We start from the raw sequence: 16,142 nt of genomic DNA, 5'->3' as shown, positions 1-16,142 counted from the left end.
ATAATGGTATTATTTAAGAGGGCAGCTCAACAAGAACTTATTTACATTGGACTTGAAGACAACCTGATTGTAGTCAGATGGAAAGCAGGCCAGCAGAACAGAGTTACACAGGCAGGCAGCTCTAGAAATGAAGCTTTGTTCATGGAATATGTGTTTGGATTTAGGTAAAGATAGAGAATTGGAGAAATTGTTGATAGTGGTTGTAGTTAGTCTAGTGTTTTGTTGCGAAAGTTTGGCAGGGGAGGGGGACATAGACTGGAGTTCAAACGAGCACTATAAAAATAACGATAGAGCAGAGACAGACTTGCAACATCTCTTTTGTGAGAAAGAGGTTGCAGGGAAGAGAAAAGGGCATCACCTAAGTTTTAAAGCCGGTTTTGATCTCTGTCAAGGCAGAAGAGTGGCCTCCAAGCAGCTCCTGCCCAGATGCAGCAACAGTATTTCATCATAGGACGTACTTGACTCTTATACAGGTAGAGGAGTGCATTGGCAGGGAGATATCTACTGGAGCAGTAGAATGATCCAACTATGTGTTCCATTTCAGTGAAATTATTTTAGCTGACAGAACTACAGAAGTAGTCCACAGAGTTTCATGCTGAATGATGAAAGATATACAAGCAGGCAGATCTTTACAGAAGATGACTAAATCAAAACATTAATTAAAAATAACACACATGACATAACATGAAAACTAGCAGAAAAGCTAAAGATAACAAAATCTACTATTCCTAGATTATTTAGTAAAACTTGTTTACACAAATCAATAAGATGTTTAAGTACCATATGATTTCTGTAAAACAAACTTTTTGGGTCACATTTGCATCTGTGATTTGCTTTATAAACAGAATGAAAATGCACCTTTTTTAAAAGCATACATTTAATTGAAACTCGATAAGAAATGAATCATTTACTGTAATATTGTAAGAAAACTATCCTCGAGTCAGCAAGATAAGTCTTCTTTACCCATCTCAAAACAGATCTTAATCCTAAGAAAATTATGCTTTGTGTCTGATAAGATTGGCCAGAAAAGAAATCTTAGTAGGTCACTCTTGGGCAATCACTTGTGATTGTTTAAGGGAGAGCAGCTACTTGACTCTCTCAGGCCAAGTTTAAAGCTTGATACTCTGCCCGGAGAACTCTCTCAATCTCCCTTTTGCCTTCCTTTGGGGCAGTATCACTTTTCATTGTAAATCACTAACTGTTTTATTTGCTTTCAATTTCTTTGTGATGCGCCACTGAGCTCGGATTAAACAGCAGCCAGGTTTGAGAAGCACACACAAAGATTTTACATCTTCTATTTCTGAATCAGCAGTCTTGAGCTGAGTCTAGGAACAGAGTATAAATGAGGAGTGCGACTTTCCATAGTATGTCGTGGTCAATTTTAGGGTTTGCTACACCCAGTAGCGCTTCAGTGGCATCCATTGCAGGTAATGGGAAATGGATGATTTGCGATAATATTGTGAGAAAATGATCCTGGGGTCAGCGAGATAAGTTACCCATAGCCAGCCCAAAAGGATATCTTCAACTTAAGAAGGTTCTGTATACATGTAATACTAGTCTCAAGCTTTTATGGTGAATAGTGTCAAATTTCATTAGGACTTCCTCGCTGACCCCTACACAAATCTGTTTTTAAAAATTTCATATAGACAATATATTCTATTTTCTGAAAATTACAGGACTTTACAAGAAAAATTGTCAAAAAAAAAATCTCTTCATGCACCTTCCAAATATTTCTACCACTACACGTTTAAAAAAAAACACACACACAATACTACTGGAAATAGCCTACACATAAGAACCTATGATAAATAATGTTCCATGGCATTAAATGACTTAACAGAATCGATATGCTGTTAAAAACTAACCAGTCAGCGTGAGTTATGCTTTGTGTCTGGTGAAATTGGCAGGAATTCTGTACTACGAGTTTCTGCCAAGTAACCAGACAATTAAATCTGTAAAAAACAACTCGCAACTGGATAGATTAAAAATAGCAATTAAAAGAAGAAAAAAATGTCATTATTAGTCAACAGTGGGATGATAAGAGTTAAACAGTGAATACGACTCACATATACAAGTAACAATCGTTTTCTAAAAGATAGATTTACTTCTAAGTGGGAGATTGAGAAATGGTTATTTTTGTTGCTTTTCATAAAATTGTAAAACGATCAATTACATCTTTGTGACAACAATATTGGATTTAAAATGAGGCAGAGGGACATTTGGCTTGAGATTACTGAAAAAATATAATTCAATGCTGAAATTGAATTAAGAAACATACATTTAAAATGTTATACGTGGATGGACGGCAACGCCTCCCTGCTAAAGTTAACACTGTTAAAATCAGATTGTGACTGGCAGCCACAAAATAGAATTTAACCTTTATACAATATTTACTGCTGTAAATGTGTGAAACATGCGGTTATAGTGTACAACATACATGTTTAGAAAAAATATCAAGTTTAGGGATAATAAATATTTTTGTTTAAGTTTTTAAAAAAAAGGGGGGGTATAAATCTATATATCTATAAAAGCGAAAATGTGTGCGTGTGTGCATTTCCCTATAACCTTTGTCAATTTTCGGTCTAGAGACTCGAGATTTGACATAAGGGGTATTGAGATTTGGTAAACTCTTTTTAATCGGTTTTCAGCCAGAAATTTGGCTGTTAACGGGCCAAAGTTCAACAATTTGACCTTTGAAAACTCTACCAAACTCCTCTGTCAATTTTGGGTCTGAACACTTGAAATTTTAAATGTAGGTTACTTGGATATGGATTAAACTTTTTTAATTTGATTTGAGTCCAAAAAAATAAATGCTAAAGGGTCAAAACTGGTGTGAAAGTTTTAAAAAAAATTGGCCTCTGCTGTCTCTACAAAATTACTCAGCCAATTTCTGGTGTAAACATTTGAAATTTTATATAAAGGGTATTCAGAGATAGGGCAAGCTTTTTAATCGGTTTGGGTCGAAAATTTGAGTTGTCAAGTGGTGTCTAGCAAACTACTCAGCCAATTTTAGGTCTAAACATTTGAAATTTATACATAACGGGTATTCAGACATGTGGCAAGCATTTTAATAAGTTTTGGGGCGAAAATTTGGCTGCCAAAAGGTCAAAGTTGAAAGAGTTGATCGGTGCAGATTCTGCCAAATTCCTCCACCAATTTTGGGTCTAAAAACTTAAAATTTTAGATGTAGGTAACTTGGACATGGGTAAAACTTTGTATTTTAATTTGAGACCAAAATAATAAATATTAAAGGGTTAAAATTGGGGTCAAAGTTTTAAAAAATTTCCCTCGCCGGTCTCTACAAAATTACTCAGACAAATTTCGGTCTAAACATTTGAAATCTTACATAAAGTGTATTCACCTGTAGGGCAAGTTATGAACAGTACATAGGGCCCGAGCAAAGCCGGACTGAACTGCTACTTAAAAAATAAAAAACATTAAAAGGTAATACAAATTTATTTTCATTCAATAATACAATCATGCAACAGTCAAAAATACTATTTTCCTTTGGCTTAGGAGTAAAATAACTATACAGCTATCATAGTTTAATTAATTTTCGAATTAAGAGATTTTGAAATGACTTTCAAATGTTTCATAGTTATGGAAAAAGTCAATGAGACAGGCATTTTTATAGCGACAATAATAGTGGAAAAAGAACATGTCAAGAAAAGGTGTTTATGTCATAACCTTCAACATTTGAAGCATTTAAATTGGTAGATGTAAAGCAATGGAATTAAAGTTTAAAGTAAAAAAGTTAAACATTATGGATCACCTGTGCCCCCACTCCTCTTAAAAAAGTATTTAAAAAAGCAGTGCTTATTAGCCACACAACTATCGTACAAAGAAACCAATAATGCAAGCATATTTGTGCACAATTAAAATAAAGATTCTACCTTTCGTAGTTTTCTGATTTCTGCTTGTCGTCTGGCCATCATGAATTTGTAAAACTAATCAGACCCATGTGCAGGAGAAAGGCAAAAGGTGTAACATCCAAACTCAGCAAACCTTTTAAAAACGTCCGCTTATAGATAAAAAGCAGAATTTCATAGCAAATTATTCATCCAGAAGCAGACATACAACTTCACTCAAAACAAACACTTTTACTAATAATTTTCCTAATAGTGATTGTATATGATTAGTAAGGATATTAATGAGAATTATAAAAAGTTGTGTATCAAGTTCTAATTAAACCTCATCCACAAATAGTACGAAAGTGTAAAAATAAAAAATAAAAATGATTTCTTTTTTTTTTATTATTCACACCTGAGAAACCAGAAGAACAGCTTAAGTCAGCATTAAACAAAGAAAATTTTCATTTCTTTTTTTTTTTTTTTTTAATCCTCATCTTAATCGATGATCATTTGCTATGACATCACAGTCTGACCACAAGACATTTTAAATTGAATCATTAAATTTCATTTAGGAATTTTTTAGATTAAAATTAATCATTTAAATTATTCGGGTTATTATTCCTGTCTTAGTTGTTATTATTTGGATTCTTCCGACTAATGTTCTCATCTTGAGTGTCATTTTCACAACATTTCGTTCGATGTTACCTCCGACAGGTGTATCTCGGCAAACTCGGGAATTTAGACAGAATTTCGAACGGAAGCCTTTATTTACTTCCTGGGGGTAGCATGCTCTCATTCCGTCTGGATAGAGCTCCTAAGTAATTCGCAATTGTAGTTTTCAGTTGTCTACACTGAGGATTGAACCGTGAACCTTCAGGAGAATATCACTTTTACAATTGATTTTTCCAAGTACTCTATCCACTTGTGGACGAATTTGGGAGCCTTAAACCTATTTTATTTCTAGTTGCAAATAACACTACTCATTACTAATTATTATTACTATATATTACTGCACATTTCTCTCTCTCTCTCTCTCTCTCTCTCTCTCTCTCTCTCATATATATATATATATATATATATATTTATTATTGTTTACTTATTACTGTATATATTATCTATTATTTATAATTAACGGTCCTCCTATCATATTAAATTCTATACTAGGTCTACTTAGTAATCGATTGTTGCCCAGCATATGTGTTGCTTCTTTAAGTAGTCTTACTCTCCACCATTCTTCTCTATCTATAATTTTTACTTCATCCCATAATGGTAGATGGTTTCCCTTTTCCCTCCAAATATACCAGACTTTTCATTCTGTCCACATATTACGGCTTTTCGATATTCTTCTAAACGTATTTTTAGTGGACGAAAATCTCACCTTTGTATAGTTTTCCACATTTACATAGGATCTCATATACACAGTTCTTAGTCATTTTTTTTCTGTAGGAGGCCTGACTGACACAAGATGTTTTCAGAGAGTCGAGTCACTCCTGAGTACTGTCCTGATGCCATATGGATTACATATTCTTTGAAGTTTTTCCGACAAACCCTGCATATATAGTATACAAACTGCGGTGAGTTTCTGGGTGGTGTTCTTTAGTCTCTGGTCTAGATTTCTTTGAGCTGATGTCATGCTCTCTGGATAGTTGTTTTGGTGGAGAGTTTCTCTTAAATCCATCTCCTCTTGATATGCACTGCTGTGACTACATATTGCTTTTGCACGGTGTTGTAGGCAACGGACGATTTTTTTCTTTCCATTATATGGATGGTGGGAGTTGAAGTTTAGGTACTGTTCAATTAAAGTTGGCTTTCAGTATACAGATGACATAAACCAATCCTCATCTCCAAAATTCAGAAACGTAATTGGTTGCTATGTTCACAACGTTTTGGCGCATGTAACCTTTGACCTTCAGGTGAACCGTTTTTAAACTTGGGAACCTTTAATTCAAACTTATGAATCCTTTAATCAAACTAGAAAATATTTATCTTGAATTCGAGAATCTAGACGCAATTTCAAACCGAATCCTTTATCTAATCCATGAATTTTATCAGCCATGACCGTTTCGAAATGCTTATATTATTAACAACAAAACAGTGATTCATATTCTTTGGATTATTCAAACTAATGTTCTCATTTTCAATGTTATTCGCACAACGTTTCAGTTGATGTAAACTCCAACCTTTTTCAGATATATCTTGTCAAACTCAAGAATTTCTCTGTCAAACACAGAAATTTGCAAGAAATTTCAAATTGAACCCTTTATTTAATTCAAGTTTTACAGGGGTAGCATTCTCTTGTTCCGTCAGCCATGACTGGGTAGAAGTCCTAAGTAATTTGCAATTGTATTATGAGTGTCACCCGCACTGAAGATTGAACCTTTAACATCCAATACTTGAATTTTATAGTAATTCCATAGTAATAAATACTACACATCTAGACAAATTACGCTCTTGAATACTGGAATTGTCCACATGGACATATGGCATAATGGTTAATATCATTGGTTAACAATCAATTCTAAATGACAGTCTTTTGGAGGTTAATAATACAATCCTTACTTACAAGTTTAAATAACTAAAAATGATCATTAATATTTATGGATGACAAAAGATGAAAAGAATATACTTCCATGGATTAAATAAAAGGTTTAGTTCAAAACTCTGCGTAGATCCCCAAGTAAGGTAAGATTTCCAAGTTGGAAAAGATAGACACGAAGGTCAGAGGTATCATTTATCTACATAAAGTTGTAGTTCCTGCCTGTTCGTAAATTATTTTAAAAATTAAAGACTATATTTTTTTAAAAAATAGTCTTTAATTAATGCTTTCTACCACAGAATGCCAACAAGTAAAGCCGATGTTAAACTGTAGATGATAATGATGATGATATCTATAAGATAAATCTCACCTGTCTGTTTAAATGTATGTATATATGCATGTTTGTATGTCTGCCTAAAACTTTCAACAGAGGCGACGGATTTTTACAAGATCGGTACTGTTTTGAAGCTCGACCCTTCAGACGACAACTATCGAAAAATTGGCTAAAAACATTAATTCCTTCACCCTTAGCTGGGTACTTTTCTACAGAAAAGAGGCGCTTTTTTGTTGATATTTTTAAAAGTCATCCCCTCTTTTCGATTGACTAGTCTTAATTTAAACCTTCGCCACTTCCGGTTTGGCAATGGGCGCAACAGCAAAGACATCACGTTTCTTTTTTCACATTCTTTTCCTCCTTCGCGGTACAGGTTCAAGCCTGCCTGCCTACTAAGACTTTCTTTTTGCTCAACACACACCTCCAAACACCCAGGCAACGCCGGGCACCCAGGCTAGTCTATTATATAAATCTCATCTATCTGTTTAAATGTATATGTGTATGTATGTATGTCTACCTAAAACTTTTGACAGAGGCGACAGATTTTCACGAGATCGGAATCGTTTTGAACCCCGACCCTTTGGACGATAATGGCTAAAAACATTAATTGCTTCAGCCTCAACTGGGCACTTTTTTACAGGGAGGGGTCGCTTTTTTCGTTGATATTTTCAAAAGTCATCCCCTCTTTTCGATTGACTAGCAATTTAATCATTCGCCACTTCCAGTTTGACGATGGACGCAACGGCAAAGACTTCACAATTTTTTTTTTTATTTCACGTTCTTTTCCTCCTTCGCGTTACGAGTTTGAGCCTGCCTGCCTATTACCACTTGCTCAACACACACCTCCAAACAACCAGGCAACGCCAGGCACCCAGGCTGGTATTAAATAAATAATAAAAAGGTAATTTGATACTACGGGCAAACTACTTTTATTCACCCATATTGCTACTGAAGGATAAGGGCTACTGTGATAAGAGTCAGATTTATAGGGGAGCAATAGGAGTGGGAATCTTTTCAATTTTGAGTGTTATTTTTACAACATTGATGTAACCTTCAATCTTCTGCCAATGTATCTTATCAAATTCGGGGTATCTTTCTATCAAACTTTGGAATCTGCATGGAATTTCGAACAGAAACGCTTTATTTAATCCACGGGAAGAGCATGCTCTCATTCTTTTAGGCATGACTGGGTAGAAGTCCTGAGTAATTCACAATTGTATTTTGAGTGTCGCACCCACCACGCATTGAATCTTTAATCCTTAGAAGAGTGTAACTTACAACTGAATTTTACAGTGCAATCTATTCAGTTAAATAATGTAACCAATGTTGTTCATTATTTGTGTAATTGTGTAGGTTGACGTTTCTTCCTATGTACTCATCAATAAATTGTAGCATGGCTCTTCAGACAAACAGATGCACCTTTGTGAATTTACCATAAAAACCATGTTGACAATATGAATCTGGTAAAATGGTAATAAATGGCAAAGGGGGAAAAAAAAGAAAGACAAAAATAAACAGCATACATGCATATCAATGAAGAAATAAATAAAAAAATGAGAGAATAGGCTGGATCATCAATTAGAAAGTGCTAACTAAATACGGAAATGATATTTTGCAAATGAAAAAATGAAAAAAAAATTTATAACAAAACAATTGTATACTAAAATTGTATATATAAATAATTATTAATCAGTAAGTGTTCATTGAAAAAAAAAGTGCATACAAACTTGTGTTTGGTAAAAAAAAAAAAACTACTGTGACCTAGATATGAGGGTTAAAAATATGTACGTCTATATATTTGTAGTAAGAGTAATATGCATGTGTGAACGATAGGCAGTAAGGGGGTGAACTGCATAAGTATGAGCCTCCCTTTGTTCTGTTAGTGCGTGTGAGTGGATAATAATTTGCTTCTGTTCACCTTATTCTTGCCAGTGTGGAAATATTTGCATGCAAATTCAGGAAATTAAAATTTATGTGTGTCTGAGTGTTCCTTTCAACTCCCTGGACTGAATTAGTTTGTTCAGTTCTCTACTTTTATTCGCTTTTTTTGTTTGTTTGTTTGTTTTCAATTTTTTATAATCTTGTTATGTCAAAAAGAAAGTAGGGAAAATTATAAATAATAGACTAATTTCTAAGACAATGGCAGTTGCACCAGTTCTAAGTGAAAATTAAGCAAAATATAACCATACCTACTTGGGTAGCAAGACCCTCCCGCCAACAAAAAATCCTACTTTAATCCTCACACTAAGGTCGAGTCACAAGCCTTCCAAAAACCTCACTCAATCTTAATTCACCGACTCTCCAAGTAGCAAAAAAATCTAAGATTTAACGAAAACCGTTACACTCCAACGCTATAGTTATAAAATGGGTTACCAATTTGCATTCAATTCATTTGCAAAACAGACCCCCTCCTCTCTAAATTTTTTAAATAATTGCTGTTGTTCACCACCCTGTGGTTCTTGAGAGAGTCGTAAAGAATCGATTAATAAAAGTACAATCTCATTTGTGGCAAGGAGGCCAGGAAGTTGAAGCGGAAGGTTTTATCTACAATCATTATACCGGAACTTTTTTTTTTTTTTTTTTCAGATTGTGCAACAATTTAAAATATTTTACAATATTCTAAAACTTTGAAAGAGAAAATAGTTTTTCGAATGGGAAAAAAAAAACTTTTTAAATACTTAAGTGTCAAATTAAATATATTTTTCAAATAGAAACATTTTCCTCAATAATGATTTAAAAATATATTTTCAAGGGAGGCAACTCATATTGCCATCTTCTGAAATGATTGTTTCTGAAAAAATATTTACGTTTTAAAACAATATTCCTTGGCTGAAAATACATATTTTATCTACTTTGTTAATATATTAACGATTAAATTCGAAAATCTTATTGAAAGCGCAAATAACAAAATACATCATTGAAGAAATTCTTTTGAAAGTCGGGAAACGGTGGGTTTTTTTTTTGATATCGCTGAAATAAAAGTTGTCTCCCCTTACACAAGTAAAATGTTAATTTTGAATACAATCAGAAATTATAAAACAATTTGACAAAAATAAAATAAAACAGGAGTATATTTTACGCCTCCACAAGCACGCCAGTAGAAGAAAAAAAAAAAAAAAAAAAAAAGAAGATAATGTAGGTCGCTTAATCTTTACAGTGTAATAAGCTCGGCAGGTTATTGTTGTTCTTAAAAAAAAATTTTTTTAAAGAATAACTTGAAACCATGTTTTGCTATATACAAAAAATACATTAACATTAAAAAATACTAAGTTGTAGCAAATTTATATACACACGTAAAACCTGGAAAACATAGGTAGCCGATATAAATAAATCAAGGAGGAGAAATAATGGTAGATCTGTGAAGCCCTCCACCTCATGTATTTCTAATTATTAAATGGTTATGTGTGTAACAATTTAAAAACTTCAACAGTTGAGCTCATTTTAAATTGTTCCTATTTACAATGCCTCCCCACGGGACAGAGTTAGACACCAGGGTCGTTTTTTAATGTGGAGAAAAGGAACAAAAAAATAAAAATTGTCTCAGTCGTGAAGGATGTCTTCTCCACTAACAAAGAAGAAATTGAAGTGTAGCATCCGAAGAACAGATACTACACTTTGATCTTGACCCAAAATTGTTTGAATCAAAACAAAAGTGAATTTACAAAGCCAGTTACATCCAATTAAAAACAAAAACAAAAATGAGAAAATAACGATCTCTCTCTCTATTCTCAGAAACGTTACTCATTTTTTAAAGCCATCTCTTCTCCCGACTTCCCCAGTTTCCTTATTTGGCAACTGGTTCAATAAAACAGAAAAAGAAAGTTGACTGACTGTTTGACCTATTTTTAATACCGATTTTGAAACAAGTATCAATAAAAAATAATTTTCTTACTACTCCCTTACAACCGTGAAACAATTAGGTCTCTAGTATATTAACACTATAATACAGCTTACTGCATTTTAGAAGTTTTATCAACGTACAAGTAGAACGGTCCAGCATATAAAATTAATAGTAGGTTCTTTAATAAGACAGGGGCGCATTTGAAATTAATGTGTTTTAAGAGCACAATTGAATCATGAAATTCAACTTTTACATTTTAAACTTTAATTCAAGCCATTATATAAAAATAATTATAATATATAATAATTTTATCAACTGTAGATTCTCTAAAGTGCAATATAGACTACAACGTAATCTGGACTAAGTCACTGCAGTGAGGCATGTGAAACTTCCTCCCAGTGCTCCATGGTGTGTCCCTGACTAGAGCAAACAATAAATCGATTTAATTGAAAAATGGAGGATTCCATCGATTTTGATGATAATAAAAGTATTGAAAATGTGGAACATTTGTTGATCCTTATTTAATCCAGGGCAATGTCAGGCCTCCTGCAAGTATATATATCTATATATAAGAGAGACATGTTCCAAAAGTGATGCCTTCTATTTTTTTAATTCAGCTCAAATGGATCAAAGAGGATTGCAAATTTCATCGTTATGATAACTGAACTTATGTATTCATGACTTGAAAGTTTCATCTCTCTGTTGCAGATATTGAAGGCGTGAGGCTCTAAGAAAGCAACCCGTCATGAATGTGCATCACAAGCAGAGATGAATGTGCATCACAAGCAGAGACGCAGAAAAATTTGAACCAGTCAATATTCACTGGCGCCTGTTGAACGTTTACAAAGCCAATGCAGTTGATGTCAACAGTTAGGAGATGGGTTCATCGATTTCAGAATGGCGACAGATGCGAATGGCACAGCACACTCCAGATGTCTATGCACAGGCATCATTTCATCACTGGCAAAAGTGCATTGAGAATGGTGGTGATTATGTAGAAAAATAAATTCTGGGGCACAAAAGGTTGCCCGTTTTAATGGAACTACTCTCGTCTTTAAAACTCTTTAACTTTTTTTTTTTGTTAAAAAAAATAAGATACATTACTTTTGGAACGACCTTTGTATAAATATTCCATTTGATATACAATATTTTATATAAAACTAGCTGTATCTACCTAGCGTTGTCCGGCGGGGGGGGGGTCTTTTTAATTTTTGTCTTATTATTGTCCCCATCCCACCCCTTTTCTCTTAATTTCTTGTCAAAAAAAAAATATTTACATTGGAAAGATAATTCAATAAAGTATGACATTACAAAAATATGTTTTGCAATAAAATCCATAGACATCTTATAAAATTTGAATCTTATAAACGCTTTCAAGTTTTCTCCTCCTTTTAACCATGAAATAGACACAGTACGAAATATATTTTTGTTTAAAAAGTTGCTACATAACACTTTTTTTTAAATTAGACTTTTATGAAATTTAATTGACTGATGATGTCACTTAATCATTGAAATCAATTGAATATAAATTGTTCAAAATTTAAAAAGTAATGTTTGAACGTTAATTGCGACAGACGATATGTTGTCCAACAAATGTTTATTATATCGCCGCAATGTTGTATCCCTGTGTCTGTTTAATAAATACTTTAATGAGATGTGCTTTGATGAACTCATAGCACTTGTGCTCATGACTAATACAAGCAGCAAAATCCAACCCCTTTCCTGTTAAGGTTCCTACATGCCGGAAAGCTTTCATCTCTAAAAGTTTCTTGAATTGATAAACTTTGGAATTCCTTCCTTGTTTCCTGCTTACCTGACTGTACTAACATGCAGAAGTTTAACACGAACAGACATCTCGCTGCCCAACTCCCATCGTCCTCTGTAGACTTAATCCTGATTAGTAGCCTCTTGTCCAAGTGGTAATACACCTTGTTTGGGGTGAAAAAGAGTATTAAAAAATTACACTGAACAAATGTTTCCCTTTTGTTCTATTTAAAATTTTGCACAGTGAAATACTGACGCTTTTGACAAAAAATCTGAGTAAATTCTGAGCTACTATATAATTAGGGCGTTTTAAACGTGTGAGCCATTGTTTTTTTATTTCTCTTCAAACTGACCCAAGCATCTAAAAATAACGCTTGATCTAAATTGTAACAAAGACACATCTAAGACCCTTTTTTTTTCCTAATACTAACTCATGAGATTACCACTGTAACCAGGTATGTGTACACAGTGTAATGATGTATAAAAATGAAACCTGACCGGTGATGATTGAGGACATGTGTTGCATGGAAAGAAAGGATATGAGAATAATGTGACCTATTAGTAATGCGAGTCATTAAGACACACTTCAATCTGATGACTTCAGAGGAAGATTAAATCTCTACAGCATAGGGAGATATGAGCAGAAGACTTTGATGCTATAGCCATGTTGAAAAAAAAAATAGATGAGTTGCTTCATTTGTAAATGTAGAACGGTAAAAGTAGCAGAATCATTTTTTAAGGAAAAAAATTAATGTAATTCAGAAAGTGAAAAAAAGATGGTCCGTTTCGATATCGGGAAGTGGAAAATTATCCGGAAGCGTGGGGGTGGGGGCTCATTTCGGCTTTGAAGCCGAAAAATGTTTTGGGGGCCATGTTTTGGCCCTTTTGGCTCCGTTTGGCATTTTTTCCTAAATGGGAAAGAAGATGGCCGCTAGCAAAAACAATAGTGATTACGTTGGATACTGAATGTCTTTAAATATGAATAACTACCTGTTTGCGATATTCATCCTCAGCGTACCCGAAAACCTATAAAAGTCGATAAATTAAAGGTAAATACCGAGATGTTGGTAAACTAAAAAAAATGCCTATAATTTTAAGTGCTTGTTTGGAATAATAACCAAAATCGAAAACTTAAATTTTTGATTAAAAGCAATGTTATCTACTTAATTGCCATGTTTAAATTAGTAACATATCACATTACATAAAGCATTTACTTTGACAATCCAACAACCCGTCATTAATATTTTGAAATGTAACAAGGGAAGTAACTCATAGTTTGGAATCTAAGTATAATTTGCAATTTTTTCAGATAACAATTTTCATTAATAATTAATTTTCTACTTTATCATTTTTCGTAATTTTTGAATATGTTACTGATTTTAATAAGGCAATTGAGTACAATTAAGCTGAAATTCAATTTTCGTTATTTTACCGAACAAACACCTAGTTTTATAAGATTACAAGGTGTTTTGAAATAGCGTCGAATAACAGTTTTCAAGATTCCTCTAAAGTTAATATTATGCATTACATCAATGTACGTACTTTTGTTAAAAAAGATCAAACATTACATTCATCATTTTTGTATGCAGATAAAGAAAAAATTGCCCATAATTACTGTTTATAAAAATGAAAACAAAACCATTTGTCTTTAAGGCATTGTCTATCCGAGATAAGCTTTATAAAAAGATATACAATTATATATTTACTGTTTAGTAGTATGGTGTCTGCTGATGCTAAAACAGAGGCAGTACGAAAAGATTCCAAAAAGTCTTATGCTTCCAAAAATGGTTTGTTTGCTTTTTTAATTATTTTCTAGCTGTATTTACCTAGGATTGTACGGGTAGAGACAAGATATTTTCTCTAGCAGAATATCCGTCTAACTAGCAGAATATCCGTCTCAGGATGGGTATTCTGCTAGTTGATAATCAATTCACCAAACAGAACAGTTTTACTTATTTTATTTGATAGATTTTTAAGAGATTAGATAGTATTGTACTTGTACCCCTCATATTAATTACTCACACTCCTTTCTATTGTTTCAGAGTGTAACCAGCAGCACATTCTTAGGAGCCGGAAGGAATTGGTAACCTGAAGATCGTCGAGTCCCTCCTCTCAAGACTATTAGACCTACTGCTCATTAGAGGCCTGCACCTTCACTCGCCTACTAGTTCCTTTCCCCTGTCTGCTCATAGGAAGGTGTGTCTACTCATCTATGTGCTGCTGAATACACACTTTTGTCAATACAATCATGTCTAATATTCAGCTCACATGCCCAGTCACAGGATATACCTGGACCTCCCAATCACTCCCTGAATCTCTCTCCAGTGTTTTGGCTGCTGCCATGACGCTGCATGCGCAAACTGCCCACCCACCTCCAGCAATGCAGTCTACACAACCCCCAATCCCGACCCTAAAACTCAAATCACCGTCCATCGGCGCTGGTAGCAATCCCGACCAATGGTCCGCATTCACAAGACAATGGGCCATGTATAAAACCGGCATGGCCATACCTAATTCAATGTGTGCCACAGCACTGTTCCATTAGACCTACTGCTCAGTAGAGGCTTGCACCTTCACTCGCCTACTAGTTCCCTTCCTCTGTCTGCTAATAGGAAGGTGTGTCTACTCATCTAATATGTATATATATATATATATATATATATATATATATATAAATTCAGGTTTGAGATGTTCAAAAGTAGGGATTAATGAATATAACAAGGTTGTTAGTGTTTGATAACAAGAGCAAAATATTTTATTATTATATATTCAAGGGTAAACAGTTACATTTGGTCACTACAAGCGGCCATCTGTTTAAGTCAATGAGACTTCGGCAGGCGATCCTGAACCATTTGATGCCATAAGGACAGGCACCATCGTAGAGGTCAGGCAGTTCCACCAATATGTCGTGAAGATAGATGGCTCTGGGAGACTAACTCTGCGAAACTGCCAGCATCTTCGTAAGTTCACCCCCTTTAAAGCAGCCTCACATGAAGATATCATTGAGTCCCTCAGCCCCATCATCAGGGATGCTGTCATCCACTCAAACGGATTAGGAAAACCTACCATTAACGTTCTAGCAAGGAACCCTGAATCAGCATCAGGTGAGGAAGATAAGTGCCTTGGCGCGCCCGCAAGCCCTGGCCCACCACCTGAGAGAGCCGTAGACACAGCCACCGACAGCTGGAGACCCTGCACATACAGCAGAATCAACACATATTGGTCTTCCCATGCAGAATGTAGATGCCACGCATACGCCCTCTCCACAGCTTCATATACCTGCCATACACACAACCCCCAAGAAGTCTCCCATGGCTTTATGCCGACTGGCATCGCACAATGCCCCCGGTATCGCTGAGACTCAATCAGGCAGCTGGCGCTCCCAGCACTAGTAAAATTCACTGATACTTGTACAGTGTAAATAGTTGAAAGAGATTTTCTTCAGAATTTTTTGTCATGCCCGCAAAAAACTCGCCGTGGGTGAGGGAGATAGATAGTATTGTACTTGTACCCCTCATATTAATTACTCACACCCCTTTCTATTGTTTCAGAGTGTAACAAGCAGCGCATTCTTTTCCACGTCATTTTCCCAAATTTCATATGAACTTGGGGGGAGCGGGATATCTGTTGGACCAAATGAAGCTGTGGTCATCTTGTAAATATTCTACATAATAATACATATATTGGAATGGGACATACCATTTTGTTAAAGCTTAAGTGGAATCTAGTCATCAGTTAACATCAGAAATTTGGTCGTCGCTACTCATGTTGTGGAAAAGAAAGCAGCGCATTCTTACGAGCCGGAAGGAATTGGTA

Source organism: Euprymna scolopes, chromosome 11 (assembly GCF_053919585.1).
Source record: "Euprymna scolopes isolate OS-2025 chromosome 11, ASM5391958v1, whole genome shotgun sequence".
NCBI lineage: Eukaryota > Metazoa > Mollusca > Cephalopoda > Sepiida > Sepiolidae > Euprymna > Euprymna scolopes.
The sequence above is the reverse complement of the archived record's forward strand: the minus strand, read 5'-3'. Positions refer to the sequence as shown.